This window comes from Passer domesticus, chromosome 4, assembly GCF_036417665.1.
Source record: "Passer domesticus isolate bPasDom1 chromosome 4, bPasDom1.hap1, whole genome shotgun sequence".
NCBI lineage: Eukaryota > Metazoa > Chordata > Aves > Passeriformes > Passeridae > Passer > Passer domesticus.
This window is the reverse complement of record NC_087477.1, coordinates 73,581,510-73,609,442: the sequence shown is the minus strand read 5'-3', so window position 1 is coordinate 73,609,442 and position 27,933 is coordinate 73,581,510. Positions and strand designations below refer to the sequence as shown.

Sequence of the window (27,933 nt, the reverse complement as noted above, 5' to 3'; positions counted from 1 at the left end):
TCTTTCTTCAGGAGGACATTTATGTCAGCGAGGTTCCCTGTTAATTTTTGATTGAGAAGTGGAGAAGTTTTGCTGACAAGAAAAAGACTCCTCGGTGGCTGTTGGAAATGTGAAAGTACATCACAAGCATAACAATAATCTTTGGAAGTCACACTCAGTCAGCAATACTTGTCTGAACACAGTGCATGCCACAGCTGAACAGGATAGAGGGGCCATTTTATTTTCAGAGTCCCTGGAGAAGTTATAAAAATCTCCTCTAAAGTTCATCATTTCTCAGGCTCCATGTGCTTCACAATATTCAGCAATTGCAAATCCTATAAATCAGTAAGTCTTGATGTGATTTGAAAAGCCCTGGGTGGAGTTTTTAAGAGAGCTGGCTGTGGTTTTTGGCTCTCATCCCTGCTTCCAGATGGTAACACATGTTTAAGGACATTACATAGATTTCCATGCGCAACATAAACAAATAAACACAACGGTGCAAAAATTTCTAACAAAATCAAGGAAAGGCAGGGTCACCAAACTGTCACCTCTGGCTGGCTGTACATTCTTCTCAAAGGGGTTCCAGCTCCTTCCCACCTCCCCAGCCTGAGAGCAGCACCATTCTTTGGCAGATACCTGAGTCCACCTCTGTGCTAGTTTTGCCCATAGTTTCCAAAACCAGCCCAGGTCAGCTTGAAGCACAAGATGCTCAAGGGACATCTTTCCACTAAGCTGAAACCACCAATTGCCATATTTACCTGGGGCAGTTCTTTGCCAGTCTGATATTGTTTATACATTAAAGACTTACCTCTGTTCTGTACTCGTGCAGCAATACTCAGAGCAGCCTTAGACCAGGTCTGCACTGACTGACTACACATATTTGCAGAACAAGTTTTGTTCATTACACCTCACTTTAGAAAATCTGGGCTAATCTGCAGCATACACAGAAAAAACTTTTGCTTCCTAGAATCCTTATATAGAAGCATCCTCCCATTTTATATGGTTTAGCTTTTGTTTATGGTGCTGAACACAAATTTCCATAATGGCATTGATATATCACTGTCTACAAGTCATTACCATGACTGAGTTATTTATGTTCCTAAATGTTTATGTATTCCATTTCAACCACAAACTATTTATCAAACAAAGGCAATCACTGTGAAACAAACTCAGCCTTTTGCTTGTGAAGAATGATCCAAATATAAGCACTCTCTTCCGACTACACATTAATCTTCTATAAAATAAAAAGTCTGTCCCTTCTTCCAAGCCAGGAGCAGCAAAATGATTTCAGGATGAATTTTTGAAGCACTTTGTAGAAAACTGCTCTTTTGAGAAATCCTGGTCAACATATTTAGTTCCATATGCATATTTCATAGCATAATGGATTGGTGTTAAATGTACATAACAGCAGCATAAGAAAAATAGTTATTAAAAGAGCAGTAGTTATTTATTTGATAGCAATTTTCCTTCAAAGAGTAATGTACAATCAGTTACTACTTTATGTGCAAAATGCATCCTATTCCTATTTTATTGGTCAAGATGACTTTCTTCTTTTTTTTAAGGGTTGAATTGTTCATCAAGAGCTTTGCAAAAGACATGAGAATAAGACTGAATTCCCTGGAGTGGGGCCCAGCTTTTGTTCTGGCTGAGTAATCTGCAGTCATCCTGCAGATCCTATGCCAAACTAGACCCTGCAGGCTCATTTGGTTCTAATAATTTCAACATGGTTTGCTTGGACCATCACTTCCAGGCTGCCCATCACTTGAGCCACTGGAGACAAATCTACTGGCTGCAGAGGGACCCCCAGAAAACAGGGACCTCCCAAGTCCAACCCTCTGTGCTAAAGCAAGACCATCCATATTTAAATCATTCCCCACAGCTTTTATCCCAACAGTTCTTTAAAAAGTCTCAGCAATAGAAGCCCCATCAACCATGCCACCACTAAGTAACCATGCCACACTTTTCTGATTGTTAACAGCAGTGTTAAACACTGCATTTATACCAGGTGCTGAAGTAAGTTTGATAGAAGTTAAGAATTTAATACCCCACATCACTTAAATTAGGCACATTATTTTAGACATAGTTCAAAAAGCAATTTTGGCACGTGCATGGTTTTTAGCAATTGCTGGTTTTTCAGCATGTTTCTTCTACTAGCTAAGCTTGATTGGTCCTGCTCCTAAAACTAACACTTATCCCTTCATAAAAATAATGTGAGGTACGTATCTCTGTAGTACAAATCACAATTACTGAGGCTATAAAACATACGTACAGACCTGCACCATAAAGTTCAGAGCCAGATTAATCTGAGTTCTTGTTTATCCACACAAATAATCTTCTACTGATTTGCATATGAGCAGCATACACATTTCTGGATTTTATTGTCATCATCTGTTTGCTGGCAACAAGGAAACATGAAAGCACTAAATTCAATGAATAAATTATTTCCTTTCAACAGTCCACCAAGCAGTCATTTTTTGTTAGAACTAGAACACCATTGGTTAGCTTCAAAGGAATTCTTTTTGTCTATTTTTTCCTTTTGCTTTTAAATGGATCAAATTTCTAGAAAAAATCAGCTAAAGGAAAGAAAAACCAAAAAAACCCCCCAAAAACAACACAAAAAAAAAAACCACCCCCCCCAAAAAAACCCCACAAAAACAAAAACAAACCCCAAGCCATAGAAATGATCATCCTGTGTTGTCTTGGGTAAAGATGTGTCAGCCTAAAAGTAGGCTGGCAATGTTCCTTTGCCAGGTCCTGCCCTGGGCCAGCCACTCCAGCTCACAGCAGGCTCCTGATGCAGATCCCTGCTAAATTCCCCAACAGGCACAGGGCTCTCCAGCAAGGGTTCTCCTCACTGGCATTTATGCAACAGAAAATCAAAAATAAGGCAACCTTTGCTGTGATAACTCACATCACTCCCCAGAGAGGTGCAGAAGGACAAAGCAGCAGGTAAAAATGAAAACAAGAAGTCAACAGGCTTTGGAAGCCTAGGAACTGTTTGCCTGGTAAACAAAGGATGTTTGTGGTGGAAGTCACGGGGTAAGAAATGGGGCTGGAAAAAAGCACCACCTCCAATGGCACATGAGCATCAGGGCACCATTAGGGGCAGTGTTTCTTTCAGCTCTGTACAAGCTTGTCATGCTGTAAAGACAGGAGTCTTAAGCAATAGATTGGAACTTCCATTGCCCCAAGAGGACAGTAACAAATTAGAATTTTTGTTCAAGATGTCCTTAGAAAGGCGAGGACCCAATAGTGGTGGATGGATGTGGATGGGACACCGCTTGACAGGAAATGACAGCTTTTCCAATGTCCAGCTGCAACACTACTGCCTACCAGACCCAGAAAACCACATCACCACCAGAGCATCTGAGGGCTCAGCTACTTAAGCTAAACTTTGCTGGTTAGTTTTTAGGACACAGCCGCATAGTCACAGTCAAGTGTGGTTTTAATTGCAATCCAAATCTATTAAGGGTCGTTTAATTGCTATTCATCTCCTGTGCACAGGGAGCTCAGCTAATCCAAACCATTTCAGGGCTTTTTTAGCTGGGCTGTCTTTGAACAGAAGTAGGTGAGCAAAAAATACATGACCAAAAAAATACATGACTAAAAAATACATGAGCTATCTGCGTGGCTCAGCCTCGAGACAGTCACCTCCAGATGGTACAAGTTAAGGACAATTTTCCTTAAACTGTTCACACTACTTCTGTAAAACGACCTGGACTAGCAGATGGATTGGAAACATCCGAACATTTGAAAATTTAGATTATGTGAAACGCTTGTTAATTATTTTTTCCTAAATTTGGCTGGAAAAGGAAGATTTGGGAAGCTATCCAGGCAACAGACTAGGACAGGAAATCTGGAACCAAACCACGGAATACAGACATGTGTTGTGCCTTTCTTATTAGCAGCATGCCAAATCCAAAGGTCTTCATCAGACTCCTTGGCTCTGAGGGATTAATTAACAGTTGCTGCTAATGAAGAGGTATATGATATTATAGCACATATCCAATTTCTCTCGTAGCAATGTGAGTTTATTTCAATGAGTCCTACTTTGTTTTATATCTACTTTTCAGGAACTGAAAAACATATATTCTTGCTCAAGCTCACAAAGCAATTTTGTTTGTTCTGGTAAAAGAGCAAGGATGAAGCAGGCTTACTGGTAAACAATTTCTTTTTCTTTTATCAGTTTCACATTTTCCACAAATTACTTGTCACAATATCAGAAAGGCACCACTTGAAAAAAAAAGAAAAAGAAGAGGAGCCTGACTCAGGTATTGGACAGCTGAGATAACACTGCAGAATTAGGTTCAGGGGAAAATAAAAGCAAGATAACATATCAGAAGCTCAGCTTGCTAAGGTTTAGCTAATATTATTTTGTGGTCCTAAAATACCTCACGCTTTAAATACCTTACAATTAAAAATAACTACTACAAGAGTAGTTATTACACCAGAATACACTATTGCAAAAAAGACCATGCTAGGGACTCTTTTTATTTCCTGCCCCCTAATTCACCAACTGCTAAACCCAAAACTGTCAGTACAGTTCTCTAAAGCACACGTGTGACTGTATGTGTGTGAATGAAATGCTTTTAGCAATTTGTCAGGGCAGAAGCACTAATTTATCCCTGCCTCAGCTCTGCTGACACATTCAGTGCAAACAAAGGGCCCTGCACTGGGTGGGCAGTGAGGCTGGGGATGCCCAGATTTCCTGACAGCCCCAGACAGGCCCTGGCTCCGATGGCAGAAGCAGGGCAGGTGTGCCCTAATTGCAGATAATTGGCCAGGCTGGTAAAGCCAACACGAGCTGCTGGCAGTGCCAGGCAGAGCAGTTTCCCCTGACTGCTCATACAGCCATCAAACCTGGCCTTTTTCAGGATCTGAAAAACATGGCTCAGCTGTACATTATCCTGGCAGTCACAACCTCTTAGCTCTGCCACAAAGAAAACAGAGACCCCCACTGCAGCAAAGGATGGGCAAGAAGCAGAGGAACTTTCCCAGCTTTATTAATTACAACTGGTAAAGTACAGATGACTCAAATTATGACTCTACCTGTGTTTAATGGAAATGTATTTAAGTGGGGGTTTTACACTGTCAATATAAGTATCAGAGATGTTCAAGAGTACCGTGAAATATTTTTGCAAACATTAATTGCATAGCATCTTCCATTTAGTACAATTTTTATCATGTGGCTTTTCCAGGTAACATGAAGAATGTTTGCAATCAAAATAGGAAAACAACTTTTTTTTATAATCTAATAAATACATCTGAAATTTACTTCTCATATTTTGCTGCATGTTGAGGCAACATAGCTAATCTCTTATAGCTTTCTCTAAAAAAAATTACTTAAAATTACTTGAACAATGATCTAGAATTTTTAATTCAAAGTAGCTCACATTGACACTTCAATGTAATTATGATAAAAGCATAAATAAAAGCACACTTCTTGAAAGCTAATTTAATGATTTGAAGCAATTATCTCAGTTTACATATATAGAGAATTCATTTTCCTACACAAAATTAATAAATCATTTAAAAGTATTAAATTAAAAAGTAGACTATGTTTACTCTGTTATATAGTTACATTATACATAGATGTAATACAGTATAATATAATTTTTTATATTTCAAAATACGGAGGTAATTATGTTTAAAATCTGGAAAACTGAAGCAAGTATGTTCCCATCCTCATAAATTCATGCTGAATTTAAGTTTTATCATGGTTCAATGAGTTGAAAAGCAATAAATCAGCCCTAGGAAAATGGGTGAAATTCTTAAAAGAAAAAAATTGTATGAACACACTCCTTTATATTCAGATTCCTTTCTGACTTAAATTTTGATGGTGTGCATGGCTCTTAGTCCCACTGAGTGGATGAGAGAGACTGCAGTTAACCCTTGCTGCGCTATGGCCTCTTCCCAAGGGAGGAACAAAACACCCCCTGACAAGGGGAAGTGATGCCCTGCTGAGCAGGCTCCAGCACTGGTGGCTGACAAAAGCAGAGAGAAGAGGATTCTGGCTGGAAGCCTGTCCAGGGCTTGTTTAGAGAGGCTGATAAGAAAAAAAAAAAAATAAAAAAAAAAAAAAAAAAAAAAAAAAAAAAAAAAATCAGTCATTCCCAGAGACATATTAGTACAAAAATCTTTGTGCTATTGAGTCCCCACTCATTTTCGAATTTCACTATGCTTGAAATTTTAGCATTTAATACCAAATCTGTGTTTTCTCACCCTCACTTCTTCCCAGCTATAAATGAGAGATTTCTGTGAAGTTTTATTTCTGCTGAAGGATCTGGTTACCCCCTGCCCTGGCTGGAGCTCAGCTGTGTGAAAAAGTTACATCCCCCGGCTCAGCAATAGATTCTCATCACCACCACCACCTCCCTGGGAAACTGTGGCACACTTTCAAATCACTCACTGCAAACTGCTCAGCTGACAGCTCCCTAACCTGATTCAGTCAAACCCATCAGGTTCAGTTAAACCAAAATCAAAAGCACCCACCCAGGCCAGAGAATTGCCAACCTGAACCCCTCCCACTGTTCTGGCCCCACCTTCCTAGCAGAGGTCACCAGCTCCTCAGAGCTCCCACTTTAACTGATGGGTTTGGAGGTTTATAAATACCAACAATTGCTGAGGGTTGTTTGTTTGGGCTTTTTTAATGCAGTACAGTGAAAGACAGAAACCAGCTCAAAATAGAAACAAGGGGAGAAGGATGATTTCTGGGCAAGGATTGGAGCAAACATCCTTGTAGGCAAAGATGGGGGGTAGCTGTTGTAGCTCCTCTTCTAAGCCAGACTGCTCTAGGGAGCCTTGCTTTCAGCTGGTGTTTAGGGTAATGGGCTTCTCCACCTCTTGAACTGGCCAAACACAGCCTCCTCAAGAAGAAATTTATAAGGTTTTATAGACTGCTCAGATTTCAAGAACACTGGCAATACATTATTTCCTTTTAATGTTTTTTTTTTCTCTTCACCCAGAAAAAAGGATTTAAAGCCTAATACTGAAGAGGCAGTGACTATTTATAAGGCAGCCTGGTCAGAACTGTAACAGCTATTTCTGTATAAGGTAACTGGTTGAGGTGGTAAAGAAGAAAAGGACTATAGCTGTTATGCAAACCCAGAAGAAAAGGATTTGGGGAAGGGAATGAATTATCACCCTGAAATTCAAGGACAAGATATCCCTAAATCTTAAAAAGTGAAAGCTATTTAGGAAGAGTTATGGCTTTGTACTTTTCCCTGGTTTTGCAGTCCCTGTCAATAGTTATATTTTATTTAGTAAAAGGCATTTTTCAATTTGCATTTTGTGTATTTGCAGATTGATGTTATGTTCCCCTTAAAAAGAACCCCAAAACAACCAAAGGCAGTGTCCACCACCTGTCCTCCCACTACTACCCAATAAATCTTGTTCAGCCTGGGTTATTTTCTCTGTACCTTACAGATTCATTTTTACCACCTCCACTTCTCCCAGTAACTCCTCAATATTGCCAGGCTACACTGCATTTATTTAGCTGCTAGCACCAGAAAGGAGGAATCAGACAAATCTTTACTGCAGGTTTCCTTGCATTTTAACCCAAAATAGCAATGGGGCATGCTTTTCTAATTAAGGCATTAATTTTTAACAGGCAAACATGTGATTCTCTGATCTACACTGCAAAATAGCTATAAAAAATAGCAAATGCTAAGCTGTGTGATCCATGTTCTGTGCTTGACAGCCCAAAAAAGGAATGGCTTTCATACTTGCCATTCCATTACTGAGCTATTTGTTGCTGCTAACTTTTGTGGAGCTTTTTCCTCCTGCAGGAACCACGATATGGCAAAGAAACAAGCAACAACGCCAGCACTGAACAAGCAGGCAGAACACATTCTACTGAAAAAAAGAATCCTGAAAACTATGGTTAAAGCAAGAAATATTTCCAAAGCTGGATCTGCACAGAATAGATGCATGGAGGTATTTCTGAGTCTCCGAAGAGCTGTCCTGGAATAACCTCTCGTGCAGACACCATGGCTTCTTCTACACTGTGTAGGAAAAGCAGGCGTGCAGTCAGATTCACAAGCTGTCACAGGCACACAAACCTCAGTCTGCTCTCAATTTTTAAAATATTTCTTCATGTACCAAGGCAGTTTCCAGCTAGTTCAAAACTCCATTCTCCTTCATCCTTAATTCCAGTGTTAAATTTTTATCATCAAACTAATTCACCTACTCTCCCACGTACCTCTCCCAGCTGTATCCCAACTCCACTCCAGGATGTTTTCCAGACTTTGATTGTTTCTTTTCAGTTTCTGTTGTTTCTCAGGTGACAACAGTTTTATTCTTGACTAACTGTTATTACAGCCAGAATCTGAAAGGCAACCAGGTTCAGGTTTACAAAGGCAAGATTTGGGGCAGCACTGTAGTCAGTCCCTAGCTTCAAGCCACTCCTGGAGCAGCCATCTCAGTACAGTAGAGATGGTGTAAAACAACCTTTGATTTTTTTTTAATTTATCCAAATGAGAAGGACCCCACTATCTTAATGCATATTAAGAAATTGCAAACATACACAACAGACCCTGCAGAAATTATGATCTCATAATGTAAAGAATCATCACTGGGTAGCCCAAAATCAAAATGACTCATGGAAATCTATAAAAACTGCAGAGAATAGTTCTTAGATAATTTAATAACTCTTTGTACCAAACTGAAGTAAAACATAGGATAAAATGATGTGATCATCAAAGGTTCCAGCAAAGGAGCAGCATCTCAGAGCATTGCTCACTTTTGTTTAACTAGGTCACTAAAAGCAGTTCTTGTAAATAAGTTGGAGGTTTCTCCTTTCTTCTGAGCCAATGAATCCATTAGGAGCTAACAATTTGGGCAGGACTCTGTAGTTCTCCTGAAGATATTTTCTGAGGCCTGAAGATACATGAGCTTGAAAGAGGCAGGCAGGTCTAACAAGGGTTGTGTGGGTAGGTGCCACCAAGAAATCCTCTCAGTTTTGGGTTTCTAGAAGCTGTGGCTGCAAGAAACGAAAGCAAATAGTGCTGCTGTTTCTTTTGACACAGCTATTATTTTGCATCAACTTTCCAACAGCACCTGTGTATCTCCCTAGCATGGTAGAAAGATATACCTTGATCTATCATCTACAGAAAGCAGAAAATTTCACAAATAAATCCCAAAAAAAAAAAAAAAAAAAAAAAAAAAAAAAAAAAAAAAAGACAAAACGTGCATAACACACTTTGCATGTGGCTCTGTCATGAAGTGGCTGTGGCTCAGCCTTGGGTATAACTGCAGCACCAAAACCTGCACTTGCATTTAGAGATCCCAGAAATACTGCCCTTCTCATCAGCAGTTCAGTCTTACTCCAGGCAGCAGAAGTCATTCTGGAGATTTCCTTCCCCCGAATCAGTAAAGAATGCCTCAGAATCTCTAAGAAGAGCAGCGAGAAAATTGCTACAAGAGCTGAAAGTGTAATAAATCACACAGCTAAATCAGGGGGAAAATGTTTTCTTCCTCTTGCAAGACATGACAAACGGGAAAACATGATACTCAGAAAAGTAGGCTTTGTCCATTCCCCCTTTGGCACTCATAGCCCTTCTGTGCTGAAAAGATGTGTCTCTGTTGCATAAACAGAGATTTTTAAGCTTCTGAAATACATTGGTCTTGTAGCCCTCACTGCTTGTCGTAATAACCAAAGAAGAATAATTCCTGAGAAAAGTACAAGTTAAATCTTTAAAAAGGAGAAGAAAATGTCCCCTTTGTTGTAGGAAAATGTCAGCCTGATGTGCAACTGAAAAAGTCAAGGCTAACAATGTTTATTGCCACGCCACAAAAAAAAAAAAAAAAAAGACTGAAATTGTGTTTTCTAGTTAGTGTCTTCACAGATGTTTACTTTCGTTTTGCAATAAAAAATTAACACAAAAGCTACAATTGTCCAGTGCTAAATAAAACATTTCATTGGTATGTCTAATGCATTTGGGTTCTGTTTAATGTAAATAAATGTATCAAAATTCATCTGTTGCCAACAGCAGCAACAACATATGAAGGGAAAGCTCATACTTGCTGTCACTTTACCAAGTCACTTTGCTGCTCCACTAGAATTACTGCTAATTAACATGGGCATGACTGAGAAGAAAATTAGGCTTCATCTCTAATGTGGATCTAAACATATTGCTGGTGCTTAACATATAAGTGTAGTTAAGAGAAACTAATTTTCTTCCTCTATACAACCACTCTTACTAAATACATCCTTCTAAATGTCAGGCTCCCTGATGAAGTAAACAGTGTGAGTCATAAGCTTCTTTAAATGCAATGCCACCATACTGAAAAAACTGGAAATGGCTTTTAATTTTCCCTTTAATGACACTGAGGAGTGCATATCTGTGAGATGACCAAGTCTGACACCTGAGGCAGAAGCACAGATGCAGTTTCTTATTGTCTGTAAATCATCATCTATTCAGTACTTCTTATTCTTCTGTCTTTCCTTAGCTTTTTTCTTCTCAAAATTCAATAAATCATATCATGAGATTTAATCATAGCTTTCTGTATGAGTTATGAAATAATCATTGTCTGCTACATTATTTCTCCTTGATAACTTTGTTGCATAGTAGAACTCCAGACAATGTCCTTTGCTTCAAATAGCTAATTCTTTATTAACAGAGAAACAGCAGCAACAGCCCATAATAATCCCTTTCATTATGATCATACACCCCAGAAAGTCCTTGGTGTTTTTTGTATTTTAAGACTCAGGAACAGAAGAAGGAGGTTTCTGACTGCCAAGAAATAAAAAAAAAAAAAAAAAAAAGGGGGGTTGCAGGGAGGGACAACAGAAAACATTTATTACTGGAGTTTAAACCTGAAATTAGTATTGTGGACTAGAAGAATTGTTATCTTCCTGAGGTCAAGTTCTAGAGCTGATCCAAAGCACAGTGGACTTCATGTCTGAACAGGAAAACCAGATTACCCCCGTGCTGCCTGTTCACCTTTGCCTTCCACAAGGACAAAGAGCCTTCTCAGATCTTGCACCTCTCCCTGGCTGGGGTTCCACCACCTCTGGAACAGCCCAGACTCCTCAGAACAAGACTGGTGGAGATGGTTGAGTTCAACTGTCACATTCTTATTTTCTGAAAAATCCCTTTACCTAAGATTTTTCTAATGGGAAGCTGAGAAGCCTCAGAGAAAAAAGAAAACATTATCTGATTTGCTCCTCCTGTGTTTTCCTTCTTTTGAATGTGGTTGGAGATTGTTTACCCACAGGTGGTTATTTCATTGGGTTTCTGCTGTGAATTCTTTTGACTTAATGGCCAATTGTGGCCAAGCTGTGTTGGGACTCTGGACAGAGTCACGAGTTTCATTATTATCTATTTAGCCTTCTGTAAGTATCCATTCTGTATTCCTTTCTGTATTCTTTAGTATAGTATAGTATTCTTTAATGTAATAAAGTACCATAAAATAATAAATTAGCCTTCTGAGAACATGCAGTCAGGTTCATCATTCCTCCCTGTCACGAGGGCACCCCGCAAATACAATATTCAACCATGCTACAAGCAGGTCAGCTGAAGGGAATAACCCAGTGGGAAGCCAGCTCTAGTTCTCTCTGGGTCCTTGTTTGTGCAGTCCAAGTGATGACAGGGCAATGGCCCAAGCAGCTGCAAAACTCTGGATTTACATTTTGCGTGGGATGTCTGTGTATCAGGCTAAACAATTATACTGACTGGTAAAGATAAGTCATTACTCAGTGGAAGTGTTGCCTACAGAAGGAAAGGTAAAACAAGAACAGACAACTAAAACTTATTTACACGCACTTTCCTAGAATTCATCCCAACTTTCAAGACATTTACAACTTTGCTAATGCCTTATCTGTCTCTCCAGCTTTGTTTCTGCTTTGTTTTGGCTCCTTTCTGTTTCTTTATGTTCCTGTTTTTCCTTTAACTGTTTGGTTTATGCTGGCTCATTCTGCTCTTATAATTGCTATTCTTTTTTGTTGTTGTAGTTCTCTCAGCTTTCCAATGTTCTGTGTATTTTTGACTAGTTGCCAGTGAACAACTATATTTTGTGCAAGTCAGGTGCCTTATTACATAAGAATCCTCTGAAAAATAATTGTGTTTGTTTCTCCAGTTACGCCTGGGAAGATCAAACTATACACAGTTCTGTTCTAGAGTAAAAGATAGGAAGCTTGAAACATCTATTTTGCTTGAAATAAAAGAGTTTTTAAGGAATCACCAAAACTAGCTGGTTTATGGAAATAGTTCGTATGGTCAAGACAACTACATGAATCTCTGTATTTCTGCATTCCATCTCAAATAAAACATAACATATACTTTGGCACTTCCCCACCACCTAAAAATTATTTTCGGCTACTGTAACTCCACCACCTTTAATTGAGGTAGCACTGATTCATCCTGCATGGGGGTGAAGGAATGAGGATAAAATGTTCCCTAGATTTAGCAAAGATATTGCTGTGGATCTCATTTTGTGCTGACGTCAGAAGCCAGCTGTGGTTATCCCTTGCTTGCCATCATGGAGTTAAAATACTTTGACATTTGGTAATAAAAGATGTAACTTACAGAGATGCTCTTAGAGAAATCTATTTACTAAAGAGATTTGAAAGGTTTTACTGCACCAACTGAACAGCCTTGAAAGAATCAGGTGCCTGCTCATTTCACAGCTACCATGACACATAGGGGACTCAAATAAAAAGTGACCATGACATACAGCAACATGAAGTTCCAGAACTAAAATTCCAGAACTTGTGGAGTGCTCATGTTTCAAAATACAATTTTTGTCAGTCTTGCTAAAGAAATGCATATTTGCAAACTGTGGCCACACCATCTTTACATCCAATTTGTCAGAGCAGCATTTTATCTGTGTATACTTTAATATTGGAAACAGATGGAGCTTCTGCTATGCTAAAAAAGGAGCCGGTAGTTCAACTGTTGTCAGTAGAATTGTTGCCAGCTCCATTGCTCTGTTTTGGGATTGCTTCTCTCCAAATTCAGCTCCTAAGCAATTCCAGGCTTCCTCAGTGACAGTGTAGACAGAACTCTGAATACAGAAATTCAAGGGGAGCTGCAATCTCCTGGGACAGCCTGTCCCTTTCAGCTATCGAATGACAGTTCCTTGTTAGGGGAAATAACCAACAGGAGGTAATTGAAATAACATTTTCTTACAAAGAAAACAAACAAATTAACAGTGAGAGTGAAAAGACTGAAAGCTCATCTATTTGGGAGCAGTAATGAAAGTCAGTCTGAATTAGTGAAGGCTCTCAACACACAGGTGAGGTACAAGGGGTAAGATGCTGTGAATTAAGAGCTGAACTTTAACAACTCTTGCAGCTGTGTTTGTACATCTTTCTGCCACCCAGAAAATGGAAGATAATTTACCCCTTTTACCCACTGTATATATCTTAGGGTGTCCCCACAGACAGCTGCCTCTGGTTTTTAAATTCCACCTTACCCACAGTAACATCTGGATCCAGTGCACACCTACAGCAGTGAAGTGATCACACATTAAATTCCTGCAGCAGGAATCCTGCATTTTAATTGGAATGAAAATGTTATTTCAATTTAGCATAATTGATCTTCCTGGTAAGCTGACCAAAGGCTACTTTATTCTGAGTGCAGGTGTTCACAGAAGGACTAAACACTTTTTAATTTAATCAGTATTAAGTGCCAGTGGAGGCTGGGGGTCTGCTGCTAACAAGCCCTCAGAAATCATCACATGCAAGTACTCATAAGAAAAAGCAAGCTGCATGTGCTATCCTAACTCCCTCATTATCTGCTAAATTATGGTGTCCTATTAAATCATTTCACATTGTTTGACAGTTAACAAAGTTATGTAAGAACCAGATTTGTAAGACACCTGCATACTGATTTCTGCTTAAGTATTTAATTAAGTGTAAACCAGCCATGAAGTCCTGGACTTAAGGATAAATAAAGGTTAGAGAAAGAAAAGTAAATATCAAATGGAAATTAAATGCAATAAAGGGGAGTTTTATTCATTGTGGTATTTTCCCAGGTTAAGCTTTTGTGAATTTCATAAATGGCATCATCTGTTAACTACTTAAACCAGATAGCAACCTCTACAGAATATCCTAACAAAATTCTACAGAATTTTACCAGAAGAACTATGAAAAATTGAGTGATACTGAAATGAAATGGAATTTTCTCCCACACATACTATCTTCATGCAGCCAGAGAAATGGACTTAGGTGCAGGTCACCAGTGCAGTTGGCATTTTTGCAAGCACATAAGTACTTTAGAAGCAATAGTAGAATTGAAAAGTTTTCCTGGTGTTTTGTGAAGCCATTTAAATACTACTGAAGAGTGCATCAGAAAGACAGGCTCAGCTCTTCAAATCAAAGAGGTTGGAAAGCCATCTGCTCAGCCTGTATATACACGCCTGTACTGTGTATAATCAGGCACCAAGATGTAGAAGCCTTTATGAAATCTGTTTCCCCACAGGGTGACTTGTCAAGCCTGTGCCAGGACACACACCTTGGTGAAACCACCAGCTGTTCAGGAGAGATTGATGGCACACAAGATACCCATAGTAAGTGGTTCAGACTGTGCTGTCACTATTATGACTGCCTGGAGATTTTTTAACAAAACAGTTTTGGCTTGGAAGAAGTCTGCTTGTCAAAAGCCAAGCTACCCACTGCAACGTGACCACCAACTGAACAACGCTACCAAGAGACATTTTCTTTCCTCTAGAATATCTCATGGATAGTCCTGTAACATGAACATCTATCTCAGATCTGAAGAGACAAATCAGACAAATTTTTTCCTGTTCTCCATAGGTTTTTCTTGATTTGCATCATGGTTCTCATTGCAAGGTGGCAGGAATGAGTTTTCTCCTAATGGATGGATGGAGGTCTTTGCCCCAGGGTGTTGCTGAAGCTCCAGAAAGCTCTGTGCCCACCTCTGCCTGCTCAGCCACTTGTGTGATGGGGTCACACAAAACCAGTTCTGCAAAACTGCTATTCAAATATTTTTCTTCTCTTCATTAAAATTAAAAGGCAGCAACTCCACAAATATCTTGAACAGGAGACTTAGACACCAGCAGCATGCAGCTGAAGGTTACTGGCAACAGCCAAGACCTCCATCCTGGACTGAAGTAGAGCTGCCACCTGTGTTCAAAGATGCAAGCCCAGCCACCCAGCTCTGCATGAGCCTTTTCCTACTTTCCTTCCTCCTTGCAGGAAGGAAAGATTTACTTAAAAGGCACAGTCAGTCAAACCTCAGCCCCTCTCCATCACACCAATTAAAATATTTTTTTTATATGAGAATATACTTTTTCTGGCTAAATTAATATTTATTTGTACAACATTAAGTGGCACAGCTCAGAAAGTGGAAACAAAGGAACCAGCAAACCTAGAATTAAGTAATTATCATCACAATTTCAAGTTTTTCTAGATGTTAAAAATGTACTTTTTATCCTTCTCAGCTTACTGCATGATCTGCAGCTTCAATTACCTTGAGTTTCTGAAACCAAAGTAGGTACTAATTATGTAGGCAAATGCCCCATTTTATTGTTGCTATCCATTAATCCATTTAATTATTCCATCACTATTCCTTCCTGATGCTCATCTCCCCCTTTCCTTCCCCAAAGCTACAAAGCTGATTTATAAAAGCCTTTCAGTTCCTATCTGTAGCATACAAAATCCTTTAAAAAGCTAAGCTCAGGTTTTGTTTCATTTGACACTAACACATTAAGCCTCTGAGAACTCTCTGTATTGTGCTGTCAGCTTACATTTCTTAGTGCTACAGGACTGAAAAGATTAAAATTAAGTGTCAAGCCAGGGCTTCCTCCATCAGCACTGGTGGGTAACTGGCTCAATCTCACCTCTTCAGTGCATTTCTGAAGGCAGCTGGACAGATTTTCTTCCTCTAGGGGCCCAACTTCCATTTTCTCTGTAGCTGTGACACATCCCTGCTCTGAGGTCCCACCAGTGTCGCACGTAACTTGCAGGAATATCCCAGGCTTTGGTTCAGGCTCCCATCAATATCAGCCACATCTTTCCCATGCTGAGGGAAGCAGCAATTCTTAATGCTTCTGTCAGGCTGCAGTGTTGTTTGCTCCCAGCCAGACACAGGAGCCAGGCATATTTGCTTTTGTCACTCATGACAACAGCCTGCAGCTGATAAAAGGTCGTATTTCCAACTGGTTCTCTTCTGTTCAGACTGCTTTCACAGCATGGACACCGTGCTCCTGCCTTCTGCCTGTGCACTGGGCTCTCTATTGTGTGAGACAGGAGGTGGTTCATGCTGCCCAAGTACATTTTTGAGTCTGATGGTCCATGGCCTGACATCACACACCAGTGAAACAGAGCAAACACGTGTCATGCCCTTCCAGTGCAGAAAACAGAATTTTACAGAAACTTTGTGCTTGTGTACACTCCCTGTAAGAGGAGCAGAACACAAACTCTTTGTGCTTTGTGTTTCCTTGCCAGGGGGGTTGGAAGGGGAGAGATGTCTTTGCTTTCATTTCAATATCCATGTTGGTTTCTCCAGGCCTTAGCAAAGCCCCAGAGGGAGAGGGGCTGCCTGTTCTCTGAGAACAGCCCATGCACAAACTTCACACCAGCTGTGGCAGAAGGGCCTCCTGCTGAAATGCTGCAGCTCCCCAAAGAGCTTCACTTGTGCTGCAGCAGGTAATGGGCTGCTGGCAATAACTTGACTTTGCTCCTGGACAGCTGTAACAGTCTAATACTGGTCAACATTTAGTCTGCTAAAAAGTCATCTCACAAGGCACACAGCAAATACCTTGGTCTCTGCTCAGCACAAATAAAAAAGATAAAATCAGATTAATTTCATTTGGGTGCTCAAAAGTTCCCCTTGAAAAGCTGCTTACAGAAACCTGGGCTAGCATGCAAAAATATCACGAGTGAGAAAATAGATAAATGCATTTCATAATATGCATATTTCTGTATGCATAATGCATATGGCAAATGTATTCAAATAGCATCAATGTTCCTATAATCAGAATACAAATCAAGAATTTTTATGATGGATTGTCCTGTGATTGCTTGAAAGTCAGCCAGTAGCTACAGGGAAGTTAAGAAAAACTAGTTTATAATGCATTTCTAAGTAAACTACCCTTACCTACACACACATATAAATATTCACACACATGTAGATAAAATGCCAAGAAAAATATGCATTCTAAACAGCCTGTGTAACAAACTAACCTGGTTTTAGAGATTAACTTGAAAAAATCACACAGAGATAATAATCAGTAAGTGCATAATTCCTATATTATATTCCCTTGAGACCCTTATTTGTAGGATTTTCAGGCATATAAACACTTGATCAGTATTTATAATATGCAAGGAACAAAACTTTGTACAAATATTTATGCTAGTGAAAAGAAAAAATGAAACATTTCTCACAAGCTGGATAGGTCCTTGAAGTATTTCAGTTCCTAAAAGGAAGAAGGCTATTCAAAAGGCCACGCTCACTGCTGCATGGAAAAATACAGGTAGATCCTGAAAAATGGATCTCAGTATCATCTCCTAATCCAAAGTGAATTGTGGTCTAGTCACAGATCACATTAGTGCGTAGCTTGCTTTAACTTGCAAAACTGTTCTACAATGTCTCATGATGAAATTCTTACTCTGTGCAGGAATTAATGATGCATCAGTGGGTTTGAAATAAAAACAGTGTTTAGATTCTAAAACTGCTGTGACTTTTATAGAATTCATAGCAAGAAACAAAACAGTGTTATGACTAATTTTTGCTTGATTCTGTCCTTTTGTTTATACAACTTAAACTGAATAGGTGTGCTCTGGATATTGGTGAGTGTGTAGAGGACTTTGCAAGCATATTCATTGCATCAGAACACCACTCACTTCTGTCCTAAGTGATTTTTAGCTTTTCCTGTCCTGTAAATGTATCTACAGGGAAAGAAATCTGTAGCAGTTTTTTCTCTAAAGAAGATACAGGGGCAGGGTTTGCTATCCCCTGTGATACAGCAACACCTGAGCAGGCACCACGATTCATTCAGAGTTCATGGAGAAAATCAGGAATGCATTCCCTTTCATCCAGTAGCAAGCAGCTTAGCCAGACTGCAGAACCCTCCCTGTGTTCAGTGTTTACTGCTCCCCATTCCTTGCAAACGGAATTTACGGGAGGTAGCTCTTGTGCTAATCATTATAAACAGCAATTAACCCTGGTGAGTCCCTGGATCCACTGTCCAGTCTAATGAACCTGGTTACCCATTTTCATAAGGTTCTTCTGAAGAAATAAAAAACTGCTCTTAGCAACATACTCCAAGATGCTTTTCAGCCTCTCAGCAGAAGGTGGAAGTGAGAGGGAGCCAGCACTGCCAGGGCAGCCAGTTTGCCACTGTGCTTCATCGTGGGCCCCGCAGGATGGGCTTGGACAGCCACCTTCACACAACAGGGCATCAACATTTTCATTGTGTTACTGCTGGGGAGAAATCCAGCAGGAAAGATGCACAGAAAGCTGTTTACAAGCACACAGACGAGGGCTGCTCTGGCAGACCTTGGGAAAACAGTCTGGATAAGAGTCTGGGAGGGCAGGAAAAGGAAAAGAAGCACTGAAAGACCCTGATCTCCAACAGGGAACAGACCTAAGGCTAGTCCCAGCTTTCACATCTGACCAACAAATTATTTACATTAGGCATGTTTACTTCTGGTATATATTCAATCATTAAAAGCTCTTGATGTGACAAATATTTTGTTTCTGGTACAGCCAGATCTCAAACTACACAGAAAACCATTTATTGCTGTTCTTTAATGTTCCTTAACAAATGCTGCATGTTTAATAGTGCCAGTGATTTTAAATATTATGATTAGCTGTGACATTTTCACAGTGGTTGCCTGCTAGGAAAGACTGCCTGGGAGTAGTTAGAGAGCAGCCACCAGGTCCTGTTCATTCAAGCTGGAATAAGTCCAGGAGAAGGGGAATCAACTTGAACCTTTGTACTAGGCTTGTAACAATATTTTGAAAGGAGGTTTATCCTGACATGAACTTCCTTCAAAATGTAGAGTTTCTGATCCCAAGTGAATTGGCTTTGACATTTAATCAAATTCAATGTTTAGGAGAGTTTATACAAGACTTGAATAGACAAATAAAAATATTTTTCTCTCCATACATCCTTATTCACTCTCACCAAAAATTTATTTCATTTGGCTACAGAGCTGTATTTAACTTCACCAAAGTGTATCAGGAAAAAGGCTAGGACAAGAAGAGAACCTTCTCTTATTTTAAATATATGGCTTTAGCTTGTACTGCAGGACCACAGTTTGTCTGTGAGGGCAGAGATTTATGTGGCTTCATCTGCATGCTCTAGAGCACACTCACATTTTTGACTCTCTGAGAAGTTTCAGAGTGCATAGGCACAAGCTGTACCCTAGAGTTTAGTCTCCAAGTGCTGTACCATAGAAATTTACTTTTTTATGGCCTTGGAATTGCCTGTTTACATGATCTGCAACACAAATTCCCTCTGGAGTTTTCATTCCATCACACTTAGGACACATGGATGCTCTGCACCTGGGTGCTGCGGTCCCAGAAGATTCACTGTCACAGTCCCCTCACCTCATCACACCCCAGGCAGGAGGAGTGCTGTGATAAGGCTCTGCTCATCTGTCTGTTATGGGTGATATTCAAATTCAACACGATCTGGGATGTGATTCAGTGAATTTCTTCCTGGCAGAAGGAAGCAGAAAGATCTCAGCCAAAGTCTTTCCCATCGCTTCACCTGAATATCTAATGAGGAAGGTGGCAGGTGCTGAGAGAGTGAAGCAAGAAAGGAACGGAGTATCTTTCCTTGAAGGAAGACAAACAGAAATGAAGATTGTGTTGTTTTTCTGCTTTAAATCCACACAAAGGGCTTTGTAATCTCCATAAGCTCTGTATCCACTACAGCTAGCAGATAAAGATACTAACTGCTAGAAATACATGGCTTTGGGACATGTTAGGATGTGTGCAAGATGCAGGACAGAACAGGGAAATACCTGCCCTGTTTATTGCTCTCCTTCCCCAACAATCCATTAGAACCACAGTCTGAGCAAGACAGTTCTTTAATTTGAACTCAGTTCGTCCCTCTTAAATTCTGATCAAAGATCTACAATTAGTTAACACTGTTATGTTCTCAGACTTACATCTCACAAGGATACTTGGATGCTGGAAATCACCAACGAGCAAGGCTGAGCACTTTTTCCCCAAGAGAATTCCACCCTAACGGCAGCTTTGACTGAGATATTTTAAATATTTAAGTATTTAGAGACCAGATTTCATGATCTAATCTTCCAGGTATAGGTCCCTTTAAGTCTCATTTTAATTAACATGGTGATTGAATACACTAGTAAAATATTACTACTAGTAATATATTACTGTTCCTGCTTGATTGCACTGAAGCAAATAGATTTTCTGTAGGCTCAGAACATAGCCCCATGACTCTTTTATAGCTGAACAGAAGAATCTACAAGAGACAGAGGTCATGCTGACTATGGGGCTGAGGACAATACTATTTCTTATTGATTTCTTTCATCTAAAAAAAAAAATTCTAGTCCACTAGCCAAATGTTTGATCTAGCCAGAATAACACTACAGTAGTTGAATAAATGACCCATACATTTTCAGTAATTTACACTCGTTTTATGTTTAAAAGTCCCCATATAAAATTTCATTATCCCATAACTTTTCTGCAGTATGTTGGTTAATACAAGGAGAGATCTAGCCAAGTAAAATACAGCTATGTGGTTTTTATTATTCCCCTTCAAATAACCAGGCATAACGTTCAGCCCTGATGTAAGAGGGCATATCTTAATCACATTCATTAGGGTCTGTCTTTAGCTCTTGATGTTGAAAGCTGGAAGGATGAAATCTGTTAGATGAAAGAGAATGTCAGTGCTTGATGTATAACCCTCCTTTCCTTCCCATTCCTTGGCCATAAAATTTACATCCATGGAAAATCAAAACATTTTTCTAGCACTATTATCAAGCTTTTATTCCCCAAGCTTTCACGTGAGAAATTATGAGGCTAATTTATATTTACTCTAAATCAATATGTTAATTACTCTACAGTCCTTATGCATCTAACAGAATTAATGAGAAAAAGAAAACACATCTCTCAACCTCTTTATTTTCTCCACACTAAATGCCCAGAAGTTGTTTAAATGAAACAAAAGAAAGAATCATTTCAGAAATATCAGTTAATGTGCAGAGGTCTGTGAAGTCAGAAAATATATTCCTTGATTGTTTATATATAAATGTGGAGATAGAGATAGATATATATAGAGATGTGCACAGTGACCCAGCAAAATAAGCTCCTGATCACAAGACACCAACATCAATAGGGCATGGCTTCAGGAATGGTTCCATTTCCCACATCCATTTCTACTGAAAAGAGAAGAACATTCATGTTGACAGCCAGTTCCACAATCACCCAGTCGTAAGCTCCCAAACTCACATCTTTTAGGGTGGTACATCAGCAAAAGCAGGAACAGAAATCATCTTTATTATTGATTTGCTGTGTATCACTGCAGATCCACCACTAAGCAGGCTCACCACTCTGCTTGCAAATACTGTCTGTTCTCTTATTTTCTCACCTTCTCCTGTCATTGGATGATTGTTTAATACAAAGTAGAATGGCTCCAAACCACGACCTTCAGACAAAGAACTCTTCATCTCCTTCCTCTGAATTGGAAGCAGATGTGGATTCAAATATTTCTTTCAAATTAGTCAGTCCAGGAATAAGCTGCACCCAGCCTTAAACTTCTGGGAATTTCCCCAAGGGGAGGACTAATAGCTATTCTAAAAGGCCTTTTCTCCTTATGGAAGAAGAGAAAATACTTAACCAGAAGAACTTAAGCAGGACTTTAGCCAAGTTAAAATGAGAATTAATCTATTCGTTTCTGTCTGGACATCTTCAGTGCTTTTAAACCACACTCCATCTGTCTAAGTTAATTCAGTTGGGATTGAGGCTACAGCTATAATAATAAAAAAATAAAAGTCAGACCAAGTTTGCCATGTTTAGCTGATATTGCTAAACCTTTGGCTTCTCAAGTGCAGCTTTGTCCTATGCTAACTACAAATCTCAGAGAAAATGTCCAGGTATATAATATAGGTCACTCTGGGAAGGGGAAAAAGCTGGATGCAAAGGTGCCGTGTCATTTTCCATCAAAGCCACTATCAAGGCCCTTGCACACTTGTTTAGTAAAACAAGCATAGCCAGCCTATCTCTCCTTGGGTATTTTTCACTGTACTAGTCCCTCTTTACAAGGCAAGAGGTAAAGTTCAGTCTAGAAGTTCAGTCCTGCAAAAGATAAATCTGTGGCAAACCAGTGTTTACTTTCCCTGTGTTTTCCCTCATTTGATGTACAATGGGATAAACTTCAATTCTTTTTCCCTTTATTTGTATAAATAGGTAGACTGCACGCTGCAAAGCATACCCATCATGTGGCAATAGCCAAGTTATGTAGAAAAACATGTGAAAAACTAATTTCAGGAATATGGGGATACATTATCTTGAGGTCTTGGAAACCCAAGAGACATGACCTAAACTTACCATTTGCCTTAGATGCAAATAAATATCCTTGAGCATCCATTTACACACAAGAAAAAGTAGTCAAATAACATGATGCTTTTATGTTGGCCTGTTGTTGGACCACATATAAAGATATGTTTGATAGAAAAAAACAAGTACTATTGATCACAAGACAAAAAAGAAAGGAGCACTTTACATCCAAGGACATTTGCCAGCAGTGTTACCTCAGATTAGACAAAAAGAATATTCACATATGGGGAAAACAGGTTCACTGGGAACATGCCAACGAAGTGAAATTAAAACAGCAAGAGTAGGAAGCTTCAACAAATCACAAAGTGAGAAAAGGCAGCACCTTCTTTTCTGTGAGGCTGCCATCTGGTGAAGATTTTTATCCCATTCCTTTGCTCGTCTTTAAAGCAACAAAATATTTTGAAATGCTGACTGAGAAAGCAAACAGACAATCATGACTGTCTCTGCACAACGCAAGCAGAGCTCGCAGAAACACTGCCCAAGACTCCTTGCTGAGACAGGCTCCTGGAGGAGAGGGACCATCTGCTGGGGAAGAAAGATATGCTGTGGGGCTGCTCTGGGATAGTGCAATTTGTGTTCCTGAGCCATGCCTGGGGGCACAACACACCCTGTTTCACACATTTCTCTGCATATCACCATGAGGCACAGCAATAGTCTAGTCCCAAACCATGGTTAGAGTTCAGCTCAATGCTCTTACAAAGGGGAGGGAGCAAGGGAGAGAATGGCATCCCAAGTAAATGTTATATCCTGTCCTCTGCAGTGACAAAATGGTCCCAGCAAGAAGAAGAAAGTGGGAATGAATATTAATATACTAATCAGCAGTCAGGTTTTTTTTTAAGTTTTAAACATTCTTTTGTGAGATTTCTTACAAGTAGATTTTAAATAAAGCAAATCAAAATTAGATCTTGCGGAGGAAAAAAGAACAGTAGATGATTTCCTTTCTAATTCCACAGAGGTAAAACAATATTGAAAATTAACTGTACATTTTTAATATAAAGTAGAAAAATGTCAAGAAGAAGGACTGAAAGATTACCTGTAGACAGATGACTCAGACACCCCACTTACTGAACAAAGCAAATTTTGATTCAAGTTTCTGCTGCAGAATGAGCATACCAGGTTGGGTCACATCCATGAACCCTAAAAGTGCTCTAGACAAAAAGCCATTGTCTTCTCCATGGGTAAAGCCCTTTCCTGCAAACTTTGCAGCAGAAATCTTGGCTACCTTGAAGACTGAGGCAATCCTTCCACTGAAACTGAATAACACTAGCGATAAAGTGTTATTTGACACATATAAACCAACATTGCATAGGGGATGCTGGGTGTTAACAATTTGAAGCATATCTTTAACTTAAGTGCGATCCCAAACAGTCACAAAAAAAGCAGGCATATCTTCTCAATCCAAGGGTAAATACCCTTATATGTTACTAGTGGAGACACATAAAAAGGTCTTTCTGCCTATAATGTAAACTCACTGTAAACTCCATTTATTTCTTTCTTTTTAGTGAAACTCAACAGTTCTAGTGTTAAAATTCATATCAGCACTAAAGTAGCACAACTTCTTTTCCTGTTGTTGAAAGAGGACCTCTCTGGCTTCAGTCTGGCAGAACTTCCATGGCTTCAATTGGTGAATGTCTCTTGAGCTTGTCTTTAGTTTAAGCCAGAAAATCGCTTCTCTTGAGAATGCTCTGCTCTCTGAAGGCTACATCTACATGTGTACCAGCTTCTCAGCTGTAAAATCTTTAAAATAATGTCATGGTGTTATAACAATGTATTCTGAAGATAATTTCTCTAATATTTTGAATTTGGATGAGTATTGCTACAAAAACCATTAGAGAAATTTAATCTTAAAATAACTGAATTTGTAAGTCTGCCATCCAGTGTTTAGTATAAACTTTCTCCCTAGCACTGGCTTTTTCACTGTTTGGTCTATTTATTTTTTCTCTTGAGTTTGACCATATAGAATCAACTCCTTTCTGTCTTCCACAGGCATTCCGAATTGCTCTCATTTTCCTGTTTGACTATTTCTCTGTCTCTTCTAAATTTCATGTTATCTGCAAATATCATTAACATTGCAGATTTCCCTTTTATTTGTAAAAAATGCAGGATAAAAGTACATGTCCTTGAAGAAAAACACATAAAATAATAACTTCCAGTGAAAAAATTAATTCACAATGTAATAATGACTCAGAATATTTCTGGTACTGCATAAGAATCCTGGACATACAGAAAATGTTGAGAGGAATGCCAGAACTGGGTAATCAGACCCATTTCTTACCTGGCAATATCTGATTCCTCAAGGATAAACCTAGTCAAGCACATCTTGCTGACATCCACTGGAATTCTGGGGTTATACACTCACCATCTGTTGAAATTATTTCATTGCATAAGAATATACAAAGCTTCTAGGGAGTAATACATTAAATTTATCAGCACAACTGTTCAAAGAATTTAAGGACAGAAATTCTGTAAATAATGAAAGCACATCATTTATTTAGTGAAAAAAAATGTCATTTGTTGAAGCTTGGGTATTCTGTTAAAGTCTATGACTCTTAGATAACAAACTAAGCACTGCAAATCTTGTTTTGAAATGGACTTCAAAGGGCCTCTGTCTTGTGTCCCAAACTGGTAAAGCAGAACTAAGAGCACAAAACAAAATTAGTTTTAAATGTCTGTTTGAAACTTCTTACATGACTTCAACATATTATTTTACATTTCTGATTTACAAAGCTTATTGTCCCTGCATGATTTGTGTTGTCATTTGAATCTACAATTCAAGCTGGAAACATAAGGAAACAAAATAAATTTTGGCTTAATGTAAATTAGAGACAAAGGTTATTTTTCTTCTTTTTCTACTACCTTAGTTCCACAAGTATATTGCATAATGATGACTTTTTTTCCTTCTGCTGTTAACCAGGTAAACATAATCTAATAAATGGGATCATTTTGCAATGAAATAATGGTACAAAAATGTAAACTAGAATCTGCTCACAGAGCTGTTCTGATCTTTGTTAAATTGTGGGTGCATTTGACCTTGCTAGATATTTGTGACATCCTATCATTTCACTCTGCACAATTAACTCTGAAGCAGTTCTAGACACAATGTCATCTGATGGCAATTAAATAAAATCAAACATTTAGAAAGTAATAGTGCACATGGATACCATGATAACCCTTAAAACATATTCATTGTTATCTAAGAAGCAGTGCAGAGGAAATATAACAAAATTCTGAGAAAAAAAACACCTTGTTCTGACTCTGATACTGCTACTCATGTCCTCTGCTTGATGCCCTTTTGTTTAAGTACTGCTTTATCAGTGCTCCTCGTTGAAAAAAATATGCTCCTTTTTATTATTTCAGAGTTATTTCAATTGTGATCAAACAAGATAGGAGTTTAATTGCTTTAGTGCTTCAAGTTTTAGAAGATTAGCTCTGGAAGCATCTAAATGCACATCCTTTCCTGTTTTCCCCTTGCTCCCTGTGAAGAGGGAGTTCTCTGCCAGCCTTGCCCAGCAATAAATTAAGTTACCTCCCTACTGTCACAACAGTTCTGAAAATTGCTTCTTCACTACGTTGTTCCAGAAAGAGAGTAAACAGGAGCATACAAGTGAAACAGGATATTTTAATAAATCACAAAAAACTGTATGTATTTGTCAAGTTGAACAAGGTTGCTCTTGAAGAATATATCATCAAAAACATCATAATTATTGGCATACAGAAGTATGTCTGCTTGCTCCTGGAACACAGAGCAACACAGAAGATAAAGTCAAATGTACAGTGATATTACATAGCACAGACTTTGATCATTCCTTCTTCTCTGCTGTGGGCTCTCTGCCTTGGGGAACACCATTTCCTGATGCCAACATGACAGCTACACATGTCCATATCCTGGCATTCAAAGTACACAACCTACCACCATCAGAGCTGTCCCCTTGTTCAGGTGACCTGGGTATGGTTGTTTGTCTTCCTGCTGGAAATCTTCCATCAGGAATTTCAGCCAGATTAATTTTGTGTTACCACAAAATGAAACCTGTGATTTATACTCTTACCTTTCCTGATCTGAAGGAGCTCTGGGTTCATCTTTCCCACACACACTTCTGCCATGCTCTTCCTTTGCCTCTTCTCATGTTTGTTTAAGGATTTCCCATTGGTGCTCTATTTTATCTTGAAAAGGCACCAAATCTCTTTGTTTAGCTCATTCCTTCACCTGTGTGACACCTGCAGCTCGATTGCAGCTGTCTCTGGGGACTCTGCATTTCCACTCAGCTCCAGGCTGCCTCTCAGCCACCTCTGATGATGTCTCTCTCCTGTCTCTTGCTTCTCACCCATAAGGTGTTGAATTTCCCTGCCTCTATCTGGTTAAAATAGATTCAGCTTTATTTTCTGCCAATACAAAGAATGAGCTTGCCACTCTTACCAGATGCTCAATCTGTCCTTGAACCAAGGACACATGCTCTGAATTTCAATCATGCACAGGTTGATTTGACTTCTAAGGGGCATGAAAATGTGGACAAAACCAACAATTAAAGCATCCTCCTGCTTCCTGTTTTGCCATGATGCTTTAACTAGTGATTTGATATAAATTATATTTAATTTGCTTTATTTACATGAGACAAAGGATTTCATTGAGAGGAGGAGATGCTTTGATTAAGCTCATATTAAGCAAACACATTAACTATTAACTAATAGTACTTCATTTAATTTTTTCTTCAATTGAAAACAGTATTAAAGTAAAAAAGGTCTCATGTGACAAAAATAATTTCCCCAGATTAGCCTTTTTAAATGATAAAATATTTTGACAACATGCTCAAAATTTTTCTTACTGTTCAGTAACAGGCTACACTTCCTAACAACGTAACTGCCTCTCCTGTATATTTTTAACAAATACATAGGATTGCTAATTCGTGCCCATACATTTAGGAAAAGCAGGTAAGACAGTCAACATGATTACAAGCCAGTTAATTTAACATGCTAAAATTTCTCATTTAGGTCCAATGCTGGTATATAATTACAGCCAGGGATGATGATTTTATAGAAAGCAGAACTTAAGGACCAAATCTTACTTATGTGACGAGGTCAAAATTTTCTTTAAAAAAATATTTGTGAGGATGTATTTAAACTTTTATAAGGCATTTGACTTATGCACAACCAACTGATCATCTGATCTAAAAATCAACACTTCATTATTATATGCTTTATTAATAAAGCACATAATAAGTGAATTCAAAAGTGGCCCACGAACCCCTAGAAATAGTCATGAAAGGGAAAATACTATGGAACTCAAGTAATTTTTGATATGATCCCTCAAGGCTGGCACTGGATTTTGGAATATACAACATTTTCATAAACAATTTTGAAATAAGGCTAATGCAATCTTAGAACAATTACAGCTGACAAAAACAGGCGGGATGATAAAGAGCAAAGATGGAACAGTTATATAGAATGATCTGAAGTA

General features: G+C 38.9%; 2 long non-coding RNA genes across 2 annotated transcripts; one reads left to right on the top strand and one right to left on the bottom strand.

The window, feature by feature from the left end:
• Positions 1–4,795: 4,795 nt before the first annotated feature.
• On the top strand, positions 4,796–9,164 carry LOC135299563 (uncharacterized). Its single transcript, XR_010361527.1, has 3 exons — positions 4,796–4,995; positions 6,945–7,032; positions 7,767–9,164. It is a non-coding gene; the product is annotated as an uncharacterized LOC135299563 (long non-coding RNA).
• A 14,775-nt stretch (positions 9,165–23,939) lies between these two features.
• Positions 23,940–26,525, bottom strand: LOC135299562 (uncharacterized). The gene is made up of 3 exons (XR_010361526.1): positions 26,392–26,525; positions 24,757–24,843; positions 23,940–24,218 (listed from the first exon to the last, which is right to left on the bottom strand). It is a non-coding gene; the product is annotated as an uncharacterized LOC135299562 (long non-coding RNA).
• Positions 26,526–27,933: the final 1,408 nt, after the last annotated feature.